Here is a 14,731-nt window from a genome sequence, read left to right as displayed (position 1 = left end):
ATTGCATACCGAGCGAGTTTTGTGTGTCTATCCCATTCCCCCCCCCCCCCCCCCTCCAGTGATTTCTGCCTGTGCCTGGACGGCCATCACGAAGCCATCTTTGAAGCCATCTCGCTCGGCAAGGCATGCGTGGATAGCTCTGTCTAGGACGCAGCCGCCACCGCAAACCGCACGAGACTATCTTTCGCCGTTTTAGAGACGCGAATTTTCTAGCAAGTGTGCCGATAAATTGCTTCCCGAGCGAGTTTTGTGTGTCTATCCCCCCCTCCAGTGATTTCTGCCTGTGCCTGAACGGCCATCACGAAGCCATCCTTGAAGCCATCTCGTTCGGCAAGGCATGCGTGCATAGCTCTGTCTAGGACGCAGCCGCCACCGCAAACCGCACGAGAATATCTTTCGCCGTTTTAGAGACGCGAATTTTCTAGCAAGTGTGCCGATAAATTGCATACCGAGCGAGTTTTGTGTGTCTATCCCATCCCCCCCTCCAGTGATTTCTGCCTGTGCCTGGACGGCCATCACGAAGCCATCTTTGAAGCCATCTCGTTCGGCAAGGCATGCGTGGATAGCTCTGTCTAGGACGCAGCCGCCACCGCAAACCGCACGAGACTATCTTTCGCCGTTTTAGAGACACGAATTTTCTAGCAAGAGTGCCGATAAATTGCATACCGAGCGAGTTTTGTGTGTCTATCCCCCCCTCCAGTGATTTCTGCCTGTGCCTGAACGGCCATCACGAAGCCATCCTTGAAGCCATCTCGCTCGGCAAGGCATGCGTGGATAGCTCTGTCTAGGACGCAGCCGCCACCGCAAACGGCACGAGAATATCTTTCGCCGTTTTAGAGATACGAATTTTCTAGCAAGAGTGCCGATAAATTGCTTCCCGAGCGAAGTCGGTTACTTGTTATTTTCCCATTACTTTCGTCTCTCGCTGAAATGGCCACCGCCTCGTCCAGGATGAAGCCATCTTCCTGCGCAAGGCATCGACGGATAGGTCTTTCTCAGACCCATCAGCCGCAGCAAACCGCACGAAAATATCTTCGAGCGTTCGAAAGATATAGGTATTCGAGTGAAGATACCGAACCAACGGAATGCCGTGATGGCAACGACCTTGACCTTCGGCTTTTCATGGTCGCACGGACGAACGGACAGTCCGATTTTCGTGGGGTTTTCACTGCCAGACGCGTCTCTTCAAGGCCAATCTGGCCGTGGGTCGCACGTCCACCTAGCTCTTCCAACTCCCGAGAAAAGGAACTTTACGCCGCGTTTCACCTAAGAACGGTCGGTTTTTCGAAGCGTACGGACGAACGGACAGGGCTATCGACCTTCGGTTTGCTCTAGCACAGTGGCCTCGTCGAGCCCGATCTGCCGACATATGGCAAGTCGCTCTATTCCTAAGCTTTCAATTTTTCGAAACTTCACACTTGCATGGAAGGAATCGGTTTTCTTCCAATGGCGGGCGAACGGACAGTCCGATTTTCGTGGGGTTTTCACTGCCTGACGCGTCTCTTCAAGACCAATCTGGCCCTGGGTCGCACGTCCACCTAGCTCTTGCCCTTCCGGAGGAAAGGAACTTTAAGCCGCGTTTTACCTAGATACGGTCGGTTTCTCGAAGCGTACGGACGAACGGACAGGGCTATTGACGTGCGGTTTGCTCTAACAGAGTCGTCTCTTCGAGCCCGATCTGCCGACATGTGGCACGTCGCTATATTCCAAAGATTTCAATTTTTCGAAACTTCACACTTGCATGGAAGAAAACGGTTTTCTCCCGATGGCGGACGAACGGACGCAGCCATTAAGATATATTTGGCACAGGCCGACGCGTCTATTCAAGACAGATCTTTTGGCATCTGACATTTGATAATACCTCCCGCCGTCGGCGCTAGGCCTTGTGTACCCCTGACATTCCCTTGGTGCAAAGCCCTTGGAAGCGAAGTAACTAAAACCAACGTTGGACTTAGTTATTAATTGATGTGTGTGTGTGTGTGTGTGTGTGTGTGTGTGTGTGTGTGTGTGTGTGTGTGTGTGTGTGTGTGTGTGTGTGTGTGTGTGTGTGTGTCTTTGTGTGTGTGTGTGTGTGAATATATATATATATATATATATATATATATATATATATATATATATATATATATATATATATATATATATATATATATATATCTCGCTCGGCAAGGCATGCGTGGATAGTTCTCTCTAGGACGCAGCCGCCACCGCAAACCGCACGAGAATATCTTTCGCCGTTTTAGAGATACGAATTTTCTAGCAAGTGTGCCGATAAATTGCTTCCCGAGCGAGTTTTGTGTGTCTATCCCCCCCTCCAGTGATTTCTGCCTGTGCCTGAACGGCCATCACGAAGCCATCCTTGAAGCCATCTCGCTCGGCAAGGCATGCGTGGATAGCTCTGTCTAGGACGCAGCCGCCACCGCAAACCGCACGAGAATATCTTTCGCCGTTTTAGAGACACGAATTTTCTAGCAAGTGTGCCGATAAATTGCATACCGAGCGAGTTTTGTGTGTCTATCCCCCCCTCCAGTGATTTCTGCCTGTGCCTGAACGGCCATCACGAAGCCATCTTTGAAGCCATCTCGCTCGGCAAGGCATGCGTGGATAGCTCTGTCTAGGACGCAGCCGCCACCGCAAACCGCACGAGAATATCTTTCGCCGTTTTAGAGACACGAATTTTCTAGCAAGTGTGCCGATAAATTGCATACCGAGCGAGTTTTGTGTGTCTATCCCCCCCTCCAGTGATTTCTGCCTGTGCCTGAACGGCCATCACGAAGCCATCTTTGAAGCCATCTCGCTCGGCAAGGCATGCGTGGATAGCTCTCTCTAGGACGCAGCCGCCACCGCAAACCGCACGAGAATATCTTTCGCCGTTTTAGAGACACGAATTTTCTAGCAAGAGTGCCGATAAATTGCTTCCCGAGCGAAGTCGGTTACTTGTTATTTTCCCATTACTTTCGTCTCTCGCTGAAATGGCCACCGCCTCGTCCAGGATGAAGCCATCTTCCTGCGCAAGGCATCGACGGATAGGTCTTTCTCAGACCCATCAGCCGCAGCAAACCGCACGAAAATATCTTCGAGCGTTCGAAAGATATAGGTATTCGAGTGAAGATACCGAACCAACGGAATGCCGTGATGGCAACGACCTTGACCTTCGGCTTTTCATGGTCGCACGGACGAACGGACAGTCCGATTTTCGTGGGGTTTTCACTGCCAGACGCGTCTCTTCAAGGCCAATCTGGCCGTGGGTCGCACGTCCACCTAGCTCTTCCAACTCCCGAGAAAAGGAACTTTACGCCGCGTTTCACCTAAAAACGGTCGGTTTTTCGAAGCGTACGGACGAACGGACAGGGCTATCGACCTTCGGTTTGCTCTAGCACAGTGGCCTCGTCGAACCCGATCTGCCGACATATGGCAAGTCGCTCTATTCCTAAGCTTTCAATTTTTCGAAACTTCACACTTGCATGGAAGGAATCGGTTTTCTTCCAATGGCGGGCGAACGGACAGTCCGATTTTCGTGGGGTTTTCACTGCCTGACGCGTCTCTTCAAGACCAATCTGGCCCTGGGTCGCACGTCCACCTAGCTCTTGCCCTTCCGGAGGAAAGGAACTTTAAGCCGCGTTTTACCTAGATACGGTCGGTTTCTCGAAGCGTACGGACGAACGGACAGGGCTATTGACGTGCGGTTTGCTCTAACAGAGTCGTCTCTTCGAGCCCGATCTGCCGACATGTGGCACGTCGCTATATTCCAAAGATTTCAATTTTTCGAAACTTCACACTTGCATGGAAGAAAACGGTTTTCTCCCGATGGCGGACGAACGGACGCAGCCATTAAGATATATTTGGCACAGGCCGACGCGTCTATTCAAGACAGATCTTTTGGCATCTGACATTTGATAATACCTCCCGCCGTCGGCGCTAGGCCTTGTGTACCCCTGACATTCCCTTGGTGCAAAGCCCTTGGAAGCGAAGTAACTAAAACCAACGTTGGACTTAGTTATTAATTGATGTGTGTGTGTGTGTGTGTGTGTGTGTGTGTGTGTGTGTGTGTGTGTGTGTGTGTGTGTGTGTGTGTGTGTGTGTGTCTTTGTGTGTGTGTGTGTGTGAATATATATATATATATATATATATATATATATATATATATATATATATATATATATATATCTCGCTCGGCAAGGCATGCGTGGATAGTTCTCTCTAGGACGCAGCCGCCACCGCAAACCGCACGAGAATATCTTTCGCCGTTTTAGAGATACGAATTTTCTAGCAAGTGTGCCGATAAATTGCTTCCCGAGCGAGTTTTGTGTGTCTATCCCCCCCTCCAGTGATTTCTGCCTGTGCCTGAACGGCCATCACGAAGCCATCCTTGAAGCCATCTCGCTCGGCAAGGCATGCGTGGATAGCTCTGTCTAGGACGCAGCCGCCACCGCAAACCGCACGAGAATATCTTTCGCCGTTTTAGAGACACGAATTTTCTAGCAAGTGTGCCGATAAATTGCATACCGAGCGAGTTTTGTGTGTCTATCCCCCCCTCCAGTGATTTCTGCCTGTGCCTGAACGGCCATCACGAAGCCATCTTTGAAGCCATCTCGCTCGGCAAGGCATGCGTGGATAGCTCTGTCTAGGACGCAGCCGCCACCGCAAACCGCACGAGAATATCTTTCGCCGTTTTAGAGACACGAATTTTCTAGCAAGTGTGCCGATAAATTGCATACCGAGCGAGTTTTGTGTGTCTATCCCCCCCTCCAGTGATTTCTGCCTGTGCCTGAACGGCCATCACGAAGCCATCTTTGAAGCCATCTCGCTCGGCAAGGCATGCGTGGATAGCTCTCTCTAGGACGCAGCCGCCACCGCAAACCGCACGAGAATATCTTTCGCCGTTTTAGAGACACGAATTTTCTAGCAAGAGTGCCGATAAATTGCTTCCCGAGCGAAGTCGGTTACTTGTTATTTTCCCATTACTTTCGTCTCTCGCTGAAATGGCCACCGCCTCGTCCAGGATGAAGCCATCTTCCAGCGCAAGGCATCGACGGATAGGTCTTTCTCAGACCCATCAGCCGCAGCAAACCGCACGAAAATATCTTCGAGCGTTCGAAAGATATAGGTATTCGAGTGAAGATACCGAACCAACGGAATGCCGTGATGGCAACGACCTTGACCTTCGGCTTTTCATGGTCGCACGGACGAACGGACTGTCCGATTTTCGTGGGGTTTTCACTGCCAGACGCGTCTCTTCAAGGCCAATCTGGCCGTGGGTGGCACGTCCACCTAGCTCTTGCCCCTCCCGAGAAAAGGAACTTTACGCCGCGTTTCACCTAAAAACGGTCGGTTTTTCGAAGCGAACGGACGAACGGACAGGGCTATCGACGTTCGGTTTGCTCTAGCACAGTGGCCTCGTCGAGCCCGATCTGCCGACATATGGCACGTCGCTCTATTCCTAAGCTTTCAATTTTTCGAAACTTCACACTTGCATGGAAGGAATCGGTTTTCTTCCAATGGCGGGCGAACGGACAGTCCGATTTTCGTGGGGTTTTCACTGCCTGACGCGTCTCTTCAAGACCAATCTGGCCCTGGGTCGCACGTCTACCTAGCTCTTGCCCTTCCGGAGGAAAGGAACTTTAAGCCGCGTTTTACCTAGAAACGGTCGGTTTCTCGAAGCGTACGGACGAACGGACAGGGCTATTGACGTGCGGTTTGCTCTAACAGAGTCGTCTCTTCGAGCCCGATCTGCCGACATATGGCACGTCGCTCTATTCCTAAGCTTTCAATTTTTCGAAACTTTACACTTGCATGGAAGAAATGGGTTTTGTTGGACTTGGTTATTTATTGATTTGCATACATACATACATACATACATACATACATACATACATACATACATACATACATACAGAGAGACATAATAGCTCTGTCTAGGACGCAGCAGCCAACGCAAACCGCATGAGAATATCTTTTACCGTTCTACAGATACGATTTTTTCTTTTCTTTTCTTTTCTTTTCTTTTTTTTTTTTTTCCTTTGTTTTTTTTTTTTTTTAAATTTATTTGTTCCCGTCACAGCCAAGGGAACGGGCTTGACACAAACCGTGCGGAAAGAAGACACTGTCGAGCGTGTCTCAGAAAAGTTTAGGTAGGTTTTTGGCCACTTTTCGGAACATTGTTGTGCAAATTTTTGCCCCAAACCCAATAACGTAGGTTTTTGGCCACATTTTGCTACTTTTCTTGGCAATTTTGGGGGGGGGCTCAAAGCCAGATAACATGTAGGTTTTGGACAAATATTTCCCATCATGGAAAATGCCAACTTCATGCAGACAGAACATAATTAAACGCTTCTGTAAAGTGTTTATCAATGCCACATGATCGAATTGCACACAATTTTGAAATTTGTCAAAGAGCGCAATTGGACGAAATCACTTATATTGTTTGTATGAAGTGATTTTAATGTCGAACCAAGGAATTGGACAAACATGCCTACACAATATTGTCTGTACGACAAGGTAACGCTGGAGTCCTAAGGTGAATGAAGCCAAGTGCTTCCAATGCCAGGTAGATTTTGGGCCAATCTTTGCCCAAGTGGGACAATATTTTCCCATCATGAAAAATGCAGTGGAATGGATTACAATTGCCAAATTTATGCATAGAAACGACAATCGAACGCTTCCATAAAGTGTTTTAAATAGTATCGTACAAAATCACCTTGTATTGCGGGTTTTATTATTATTATTATTATTATTATTATTATTATTATTATTATTATTATGTTCTTTCTTCCCGCCTTCCTTCTTCTTCTTCTTTGTTATTTTTATTTTCTAATTTTTTCTTCTTCTTCTTCTTCTTCTTCTTCTTCTTCTTCTTCTTCTTGGTATTCATATCTCTCTTTGTGCGCCAGCGTAAATCACGTACTAACTCCAAGTACGGATCCGTCTTCTCCGCAACAGTCAAACCATTCATTTTCCTCGTCCTGCACACGAACGGACACGGTGATTCAAATGCCCTTTTCGCAGGCAGATGCGACTCGTCCGGGCCGATGTGCCGGTGCTTCCCACTTCAAGATAGCTCTTGCCGTTCCAGAGAAAACTGCACCCAAGCCATTTTTTTCCCACGCTCCCGACCTTGACCTTGAACTACGCATTTTCTCAGCCGTACGGACGAACGGACCAGCAGATTTTCACGGGGTTTGCACGCACAGATGCGTCTTCTCCAGGCCCATCGTCCGACGTATGGCTCGTCAACATCCTGCCAAGTGGCGATGCTGAAAACTCGCTTCAACCCCATGTCGCGCTCCAGCGACATGCACGTGGACGGGTCGCACGGACGAACGGACAAGCCGATTTTCATGCGGTTTGCACCACCAGATGCGGCTCTTCCAGGCCCATCTTACGACGTAGGGCATGGCAACATACCTTTAAGTGGCGATGCTCAAAACTCGCTTCGACCCAATGTCGCCCGCTTCCGACATTGACATCAACGGGCCCGTTTTCTTCCCCGGACGGACGAACGGACGATGGGAATTCCATGTCTTTCACACCGTCCGACGTGTCTTGCCGAGACCGACCTGTCGGTAGGTCGCATGTCAAAATCGGTCCATTACTTTTCGAGCAAACTCGATTTAAGCCAACTTCGCACTCGTATGGTTCGGCGCGGCTGAAAACGTTTTCCAGAGCGCACGGACGAACGGACACGCCTACTCGACCGTGCCTGGCACCGGCAGACGCGTCTCGTCGGGCCCGAGCGGTCGAACCACGACACGGGACAATACCTCTACCCGTCGGCGAGAAAACTTTTTTTAATGGACATTTTCACTTTAACATTGGAGGGGGGTTCCAAAAATCGGTTTTCTCACCATTACGGACGAACGTACAGGTCCAATGGACTTATTTTTTTTTCCAAGACGCCTCTCGTCACGCCAGATCGAATGACGTCTTGCAATTGCCCATTGGTCCACCCGTTTGGCCAGGAAAAAAAATAATCCGATTCTCGCAGCGAGCTGACCATTGCGAATTCCATTGCATTCGTTTTCTTTGACTTACGGACGATCGGACCAGCCGAGATCCATGGGGTTTTCACTGCCAGCTGCGTCTCGTCGAGGCCCATCTGCCGATGGGTCGCACCTTAAGATCGCTCATAGGCTTTCGGAGAAAACCAACTTTAAGCTACCGACTTGGCACCGAAGCGTTTGCTATGCGAAGGCGTACGCACGAACGGACACAGCGACATGCACGGGGATAACACAGGCAGGTGCGACTCATCCAGACCTAGGCGCCGGTGGGTCAAACTTTAACATATCTTTCCACGCTTGGGAGAAAAACACTATTTTCCCACGCTCCCTACCTTGACCTTGACTATTGTGGCATGGGTGAAAAATAGCCCCTAACTCGGCCAAACCTCCACCGATTTTCAACATCTACCACTCTATGTCTTCGTCTCGACCAGGCGCGTCTGCCGAGGTGTAAAACGTGCCAATGTGACGTTCCCTTCCACCACTTCATTCTAGGAACCTAACGGTTTTTCCGCCATTTTGACACCACCTCGCCCGGTGGCGTCCGGGTGGCACCCGTTCCCCGACGTGGCCCCGTGGCCCCGACACGCTGCAGCAAACCGCTTGAAAATATTCCCAGCCGTTCTGGAGATATGGGGGAAACTGTAGCTTTTCGGACTTGGTCGTTTTGTGGCCCCTGCCGGGTGACAAAATAGCCCCTAACTCGGCCAAACCTCCACCGATTTTCAACATCTACCACTCTATGTCTTCGTCTCGACCAGGCGCGTCTGCCGAGGTGTGAAACGTGCCAATGTGACGTTCCCTTCCACCACTTCATTCTAGGAACCTAACGGTTTTTCCGCCATTTTGACACCACCTCGCCCGGTGGCGTCCGGGTGGCACCCGTTCCCCGACGTGGCCCCGTGGCCCCGACACGCTGCAGCAAACCGCTTGAAAATATTCCCAGCCGTTCTGGAGATATGGGGGAAACTGTAGCTTTACGGACTTTGTCGTTTTGTGGCCCCTGCCGGGTGACAAAATAGCCCCTAACTCGGCCAAACCTGCACCGATTTTCATCATCCAGCACTCTCTGTCTTCGTCTCGACCAGGCGCGTCTGCCGAGGTGTGAAACGTGCCAATGTGACGTTCCCTTCCACCACTTCATTCTAGGAACCTAACGGTTTTTCCGCCATTTTGACACCACCTCGCCCGGTGGCGTCCGGGTGGCACCCGTTCCCCGACGTGGCCCCGTGGCCCCGACACGCTGCAGCAAACCGCTTGAAAATATTCCCAGCCGTTCGGGAGATATGGGGGAAACTGTAGCTTTTCGGACTTTGTCGTTTTGTGGCCCCTGCCGGGTGACAAAATAGCCCCTAACTCGGCCAAACCTCCACCGATTTTCATCATCCAGCACTCTCTGTCTTCGTCTCGACCAGGCGCGTCTGCCGAGGTGTGAAACGTGCCAATGTGACGTTCCCTTCCACCACTTCATTCTAGGAACCTAACGGTTTTTCCGCCATTTTGACACCACCTCGCCCGGTGGCGTCCGGGTGGCACCCGTTCCCCGACGTGGCCCCGTGGCCCCGACACGCTGCAGCAAACCGCTTGAAAATATTCCCAGCCGTTCGGGAGATATGGGGGAAACTGTAGCTTTTCATCGGTTTTTTAATTGTGAGGACGACCTAGCACAAGTTCGAATCCCGCCGTCGACATGGCAGTCTAGAACCTTCATTGTCCAATATTCCAATGCAAACCCCATGGAAAAATGTCAAGCGGTTCCCGAAATATTCAACGTTTAGTGAAACGGCATAAAGACTTTTTGTAAAGTCATATGTTTTGACGCACCCACCGCCCCGACGATTGAGGAGGAGGTGTGCCAGGCAACTTGATATTTTCTGATACAGGCTATCGAGGCCGACTTGCCGACATAAACCCCGTCGAAATATTCCCATTTGTTACGGAGATATTGCCAAAAAAGTCATTTGTTCATCGGTTTTTTCACTGTGAAAACGACCTAGCACGAGTTCGAATCCCGCCGCCGACATAGCAATCTAGACCCTTCATTGGCCAATATTCTAATGCAAACCCCATGGAAAAATATCAAGGGGTTCCCGAGATATTCAACATTTAGTGAAACGGCATAAAGTCGATTTTTTTTGAAAAGTCATATGTTTTGACGCACCCACCGCCCCGACGATTGGGGAGGAGGTGTGCCAGGCAACTTGTTATTTTCTGATACAGGCTATCGAGACCGACTTGCCGGCATAAACCTCGTCGAAATATTCCCATTTGTTACGGAGATATTGCCAAAAAAGTCATTTGTTCATCGGTTTTTTCACTGTGAAAACGACCTAGCACGAGTTCGAATCCCGCCGCCGACATAGCAATCTAGACCTTTCATTGGCCAATATTCCAATGCAAACCCCATGGAAAAATATCAAGGGGTTCCCGAGATATTCAACATTTAGTGAAACGGCATAAAGTCGATTTTTTGAAAAGTCATATGTTTTGACGCACCCACCGCCCCGACCAACAGGGAAGAGTTCGAATCTCGCAGTTGACATTGCTTTATAGCTCTCGTAATGGCCGATCTGCCAAAGCAAACCCCATCAAAAAATTCCTATCCGTTACCGAGATAATGAATAAAATAAAACCGAGAAGTGAGACTGTGGCGCTAGTCCTTGTGTACCCCTGGCTTTCCCTTGGTGCAAAGCCGTTGGTAGCAAAGGCACGATTTCAAAATTGAAACTTTCCTGACCAACTACCCCCATATAGAATTTGGCACTATATATAGGGAAGAAGTGATTTTGGGGTCCTATACATTGCATTAGAGACGTAGTACGATAGCTGGTTTCTTCCCTGTTGCGACCGATCGCCTGGTCGCATCGGGACGATCGACCCCTCGTTGGATAGGTCGTCCCAGCCAGCATGCAATGCCGATCTAGCCAGGAGTGCTAGGAGTAGAGCGAAAGGTAGAGAGAGAGAGAGGCAGGGGCACCCTCTCTCGCTCTAGTAGCGATATGGCTTGGGTAGTGTCTGTAAGGTTAGGAAGTTGAAACTTTCCTAACTAACTACCCACATATAGTATTTGGCACTATTATATAGGAAAAAATGCGTTTCCTATGGTCTCGATTGAATGTGAATCGAGACGAGAGAGAGAGAGAGGCCGATAAGGCAGGCAGGCAGGTAGACACACACTCTCTCTCTCTGGTAGCTAGCTAGGTGCGATCGAAGGCTAGCCTACCAAGGACAGGACAAGCGTGAAGGGAGAGAGGCAGGCACGCTCTCTCTCTCTGGTAGCTAGCAAGGTGCGATCGAAGGCTAGCTTACCAAGGACAGGACAAGCGAGAAGGGAGAGAGAGAGAGGCAGGCACACTCTCTCTCTCTGGTAGCTAGCTAGGTCCGATCGAAGGCTAGCTTACTAAGGACAGGACAAGCGAGAAGGGAGAGAGGCAGGCACACTCTCTCTCTCTGGTAGCTAGCAAGGTGCGAGAGAGAGAGTGAGGAAAGGCTTGGGGAATCGAGGGTTTGGCCGTGGTAGAAAGCCCTTGGTAAAAACGGAACGAATTCAAAAAGGTGCACCTTTTGGGCAACTTTTTGACCAACTACCCACACATAGTATTTGGTACTATTATATAGGAAAAAATGCGTTTCCTATGGTCTCGATTGAAAGTGAATCGAGACGAGAGAGAGAGGCCGATAAGGCAGGCAGGCAGGCAGACACACACTCTCTCTCTCTCTGGTAGCTAGCTAGGTGCGAGCGAAGGCTAGCCTACCAAGGACAGGACAAGCGAGAAGGGAGAGAGAGAGGCAGGCACACTCTCTCTCTCTCTCTCTGGTAGCTAGCTAGGTCCGATCGAAGGCTAGCTTACCAAGGACAGGACAAGCGAGAAGGGAGAGAGGCAGGCACACTCTCTCTCTGGTAGCTAGCAAGGTGCGATCGAAGGCTAGCGTACGAAGGACAGGACAAGCGAGAAGGGAGAGAGGCAGGCACACTCTCTCTCTGGTAGCTAGCTAGGTCCGATCGAAGGCTAGCTTACCTAGGACAGGACAAGCGAGAAGGGAGAGAGAGAGAGAGAGAGGCAGGCACACTCTCTCTCTCTCTCTGGTAGCTAGCTAGGTCCGATCGAAGGCTAGCTTACCAAGGACAGGACAAGCGAGAAGGGAGAGAGGCAGGCACACTCTCTCTCTCTCTGGTAGCTAGCAAGGTGCGAGAGAGAGAGAGTGAGGAAAGGCTTGGGGAATCGAGGGTTTGGCCGTGGTAGAAAGCCCTTGGTAAAAACGGAACGAATTCAAAAAGGTGCACCTTTTTGGCAACTTTTTGACCAACTACCCACACATAGTATTTGGCACTATTATATAGGAAAAAATGCGTTTCCTATGGTCTCGATTGAAAGTGAATCGAGACGAGAGAGAGAGAGAGGCCGATAAGGCAGGCAGACACACACACTCTCTCTCTCTCTCTCTGGTAGCTAGCTAGGTGCGAGCGAAGGCTAGCCTACCAAGGACAGGACAAGCGAGAAGGGAGAGAGAGAGGCAGGCACACTCTCTCTCTCTCTCTGGTAGCTAGCACGGTGCGATCGAAGGCTAGCTTACCAAGGACAGGACAAGCGAGAAGGGAGAGAGAGAGAGAGGCAGGCACACTCTCTCTCTCTCTCTCTGGTAGCTAGCTAGGTCCGATCGAAGGCTAGCTTACCAAGGACAGGACAAGCGAGAAGGGAGAGAGGCAGGCACGCTCTCTCTCTCTCTGGTAGCTAGCACGGTGCGATCGAAGGCTAGCTTACCTAGGACAGGACAAGCGAGAAGGGAGAGAGAGAGAGAGAGGCAGGCACACTCTCTCTCTCTCTCTGGTAGCTAGCTAGGTCCGATCGAAGGCTAGCTTACCAAGGACAGGACAAGCGAGAAGGGAGAGAGGCAGGCACACTCTCTCTCTCTCTGGTAGCTAGCAAGGTGCGAGAGAGAGAGAGAGAGTGAGGAAAGGCTTGGGGAATCGAGGGTTTGGCCGTGGTAGAAAGCCCTTGGTAAAAACGGAACGAATTCAAAAAGGTGCACCTTTTTGGCAACTTTTTGACCAACTACCCACACATAGTATTTGGTACTATTATATAGGAAAAAATGCGTTTCCTATGGTCTCGATTGAAAGTGAATCGAGACGAGAGAGAGAGGCCGATAAGGCAGGCAGGCAGACACACACACTCTCTCTCTCTCTGGTAGCTAGCTAGGTGCGAGCGAAGGCTAGCCTACCAAGGACAGGACAAGCGTGAAGGGAGAGAGAGAGGCAGGCACGCTCTCTCTCTCTCTGGTAGCTAGCACGGTGCGATCGAAGGCTAGCTTACCTAGGACAGGACAAGCGAGAAGGGAGAGAGAGAGAGAGGCAGGCACACTCTCTCTCTCTCTCTCTGGTAGCTAGCTAGGTCCGATCGAAGGCTAGCTTACCAAGGACAGGACAAGCGAGAAGGGAGAGAGGCAGGCACGCTCTCTCTCTCTCTGGTAGCTAGCACGGTGCGATCGAAGGCTAGCTTACCTAGGACAGGACAAGCGAGAAGGGAGAGAGAGAGAGAGAGGCAGGCACACTCTCTCTCTCTCTCTGGTAGCTAGCTAGGTCCGATCGAAGGCTAGCTTACCAAGGACAGGACAAGCGAGAAGGGAGAGAGGCAGGCACACTCTCTCTCTCTCTGGTAGCTAGCAAGGTGCGAGAGAGAGAGAGTGAGGAAAGGCTTGGGGAATCGAGGGTTTGGCCGTGGTAGAAAGCCCTTGGTAAAAACGGAACGAATTCAAAAAGGTGCACCTTTTTGGCAACTTTTTGACCAACTACCCACACATAGTATTTGGTACTATTATATAGGAAAAAATGCGTTTCCTATGGTCTCGATTGAAAGTGAATCGAGACGAGAGAGAGAGGCCGATAAGGCAGGCAGGCAGGCAGGCAGGCAGACACACACACTCTCTCTCTCTGGTAGCTAGCTAGGTGCGAGCGAAGGCTAGCCTACCAAGGACAGGACAAGCGTGAAGGGAGAGAGAGAGGCAGGCACGCTCTCTCTCTCCCTCTGGTAGCTAGCACGGTGCGATCGAAGGCTAGCTTACCTAGGACAGGACAAGCGAGAAGGGAGAGAGAGAGAGAGGCAGGCACACTCTCTCTCTCTCTCTCTGGTAGCTAGCTAGGTCCGATCGAAGGCTAGCTTACCAAGGACAGGACAAGCGAGAAGGGAGAGAGGCAGGCACACTCTCTCTCTCTCTGGTAGCTAGCAAGGTGCGAGAGAGAGAGAGAGAGTGAGGAAAGGCTTGGGGAATCGAGGGTTTGGCCGTGGTAGAAAGCCCTTGGTAAAAACGGAACGAATTCAAAAAGGTGCACCTTTTTGGCAACTTTTTGACCAACTACCCACACATAGTATTTGGTACTATTATATAGGAAAAAATGCGTTTCCTATGGTCTCGATTGAAAGTGAATCGAGACGAGAGAGAGAGGCCGATAAGGCAGGCAGGCAGGCAGGCAGGCAGACACACACACTCTCTCTCTCTGGTAGCTAGCTAGGTGCGAGCGAAGGCTAGCCTACCAAGGACAGGACAAGCGTGAAGGGAGAGAGAGAGGCAGGCACGCTCTCTCTCTCCCTCTGGTAGCTAGCACGGTGCGATCGAAGGCTAGCTTACCTAGGACAGGACAAGCGAGAAGGGAGAGAGAGAGAGAGGCAGGCACACTCTCTCTCTCTCTCTCTGGTAGCTAGCTAGGTCCGATCGAAGGCTAGCTTACCAAG

This window comes from Sinohyriopsis cumingii, unplaced genomic scaffold (genome assembly GCF_028554795.1).
Source record: "Sinohyriopsis cumingii isolate HCF-2022 unplaced genomic scaffold, ASM2855479v2 utg005476l, whole genome shotgun sequence".
Lineage (NCBI taxonomy): Eukaryota > Metazoa > Mollusca > Bivalvia > Unionida > Unionidae > Sinohyriopsis > Sinohyriopsis cumingii.
This window is presented reverse-complemented; position numbering follows the sequence as displayed.